General features: G+C 46.0%; 1 non-coding gene across 1 annotated transcript; it reads right to left on the bottom strand.

Moving 5' to 3' along the window:
• Positions 1 to 544: 544 nt before the first annotated feature.
• trnat-ugu (transfer RNA threonine (anticodon UGU)) lies at positions 545 to 616 on the bottom strand. Its single transcript has one exon. It is a non-coding gene; the product is annotated as a tRNA-Thr (tRNA).
• Between the last annotated feature and the right edge of the window lie 1952 nt (positions 617 to 2568).

Below are 2568 nucleotides of genomic sequence, written 5' to 3'. Positions count from 1 at the left end.
TTTCAGCAAAGGCAGCAGGAAATGCAAATCCTGAAGAGTTTTGATAGAGTGAAGAAGGAGAAAGTGTTGCCAGTGACAGAAGGGTCAGTAACCAGAGGAAACACATTTAAAGTAATTGACAAAAGAATTAGCGTTGTGATGAGGAGATTTTTTTTCAGCAGTGTGTTGTTCTGGTCTGGAATGCAACCCTGAAAAGTCAGTGGAAGCAGATTCAATGGGAACTCTAAATGGAATTGTATATATACCTGACATGGAAAATATAACAGGGCAATGGGGGAAAGGACAGGAGTGTGGGATGTGGGATTAATAGAATAGCTCTGTGAAATATCAAGCAAATGCACAGTAATAAGGTTCAGTGCTTGGACCTCAGATATTTTCACTCCATCAATGGCAGAGAAGGCTCAAGGGACCATGTGGCTACTCCTCATGTTCTTCCCAGTGTCCAGGATAAAGTGTAACATCACACTGATTTCCAGATGGCTGAAACAAATGCAACAGACATCTATTCTGGAAACATAACATTTAAAGTGAGAAACTAATCATGAGGCATGTACGGGGATTGAACCCGTGATCTTCAGTTTACAAGATTGACGCCTTACCACTTGGCCACCATGCCTTTTGTTAATGGCCACCTGAGGCTCCAGAGGAGGATTTGTGATTATTTTTCAATTTGGTTGAAACAGCATCGAGAAACATGCACAGAAATCAAGAGGGATTGTGGAATGGGTAACAGATCAGCCTCATTTCCATCATCAGCATCATGAAATCTTCATTCAGACATTCCATTCCCATCCTCAGCTTTTCTCACATCTGTACAATAATATAAGAGTGGACATTGGGTTGTTACTGGGCAAATTATATAAATAGACTGTGTGCATCATCACAGGAAGTGATGTAATATAATCTGTCCGGCACCTCATGGAGAGTTGTAGATGAAACCTTCAATGCAAGATGTGCAGAGTAAACTCAGGTTATTTTAACCATCAGATTCTTATAAATTGTGTACTAAGCCTTGACAGATATCAGAACATTATATGGGGGCTGCAGTAAACCAAAGCGAAGATGGAGAAATCTTTGCCTGTACCTTTGAAAAGGTCACTGGACTGAACCAAGCCGAGGAGTGGCCGAGATGTTTCCAGAACTTTGCAAGGTACTGTACTGCATCGGGTCTCGTGCAGAAGCCAGACATGGAGCAGGTCAGTACGCTATTGTCTGCAATGGAGGGAGTGTGCAGGCAACATCCTCATGAAGAACAGAAGGCTACGTGTGAAGAAGTTATTAAGACACTCAAGACCTATTTTAATTGAGGAAAAAAATGTCATCGTGGAGCCAAAGTTAAAACGCTGCATTTGCTGACAACGCAACCACCAGGTGACGCTGTACTAGCACATGCGCAAATGCAGCCTCTTCCACTGAAACGTCACTGTCTGTGACATTCAGGCAGCTGCCAGGATTAAAGATGGAGCTACTCAATTTATCACAGAAAACAACTTCGACCTAAAAATCCCCTCAAAGGTTGCCATCGCCGCCTCCATCCCACCCTCAACAGTCCCCCGCTCCCTCTTGCGCATTCGCCAGTTATCCAGTACCAAGTCATCTTAATTCACCTAAAGTGAATTACTTTCGGAGCAGTGACTGTCATTTCATAAGCAAATATGGCACAGTGGCACAGTGGCGTGCACTGCAGCCTCACAGCTCCAGCCACCCGGGTTCATTTCTGGGTACTGCCTGTGTTGAGTTTGCAAGTTCTCCCTGTGTCTGCATGGGTTTTCTCTGGGTGCTCCGGTTTCCTCCCACAAGCCAAAAGGCTTGCAGGTTGGTAGGTAAATTGGCCATTATAAATTGCCCCCAGTATAGGTAGGTGGTAGGGAAATGATGGGATGTGGTAGGAATATGGGATTAGTGTAGGATTAGTATAAATGGGTGGTTGATGGTCGGCACAGACTCGGTGGGCCGAAGGGCCTGTTTCATTGCTGTATCTCTAAAAAAAAATATCTACACAAAGGACACGTTTAGGTTGATAGTCGGAGAACGTCGCGCTGTTTGAAGTCTCATTAGAAGGACAGCACCTCTGACAGTGCTGCACACCCTCTGTAATTCAGTGAGGTTTCATAGAGTCATAGAGTTATGCAGCACAGAAACAGGCCCTTCGGCCATCATGTCCGTGCCGGCCATCAAGTACCTATCTATTCTCATTCCATTTTCCAGCACGTGGCCGTAGCCTTGTATTCTGTGGCGTTTTGAGTGGTCATCTAGATACTTCTTAAATGTTGTGAGGGTTCCTGCCTCTACCACTCCTTCAGGCAATGTGTTCCAGATTCCAACCACCCTCGAGGTGAAACATTTTTTCCTCAAATCCCCTCTAAACAGTGCCATCCCATTCTCCGGACGATCATTCCCCGTTTCCCCCCATCCCACTCTCTGACTGCTCACTCCCCGCTTCACCCACCACCACCCCCATCCTGCTCTCTGGCCGCTCACACTCCAGGCCATGGGCTCTGCCGCTTCCCTCCTCTCAGCCACTCGCTCCAACATTGCCCCATCACCTCTCGAGGCTTGCCTTGCTTT

This window comes from Heterodontus francisci, unplaced genomic scaffold, assembly GCF_036365525.1.
Source record: "Heterodontus francisci isolate sHetFra1 unplaced genomic scaffold, sHetFra1.hap1 HAP1_SCAFFOLD_61, whole genome shotgun sequence".
Lineage (NCBI taxonomy): Eukaryota > Metazoa > Chordata > Chondrichthyes > Heterodontiformes > Heterodontidae > Heterodontus > Heterodontus francisci.
The sequence above is the reverse complement of the archived record's forward strand: the minus strand, read 5'-3'. Positions and strand labels throughout refer to the sequence as shown.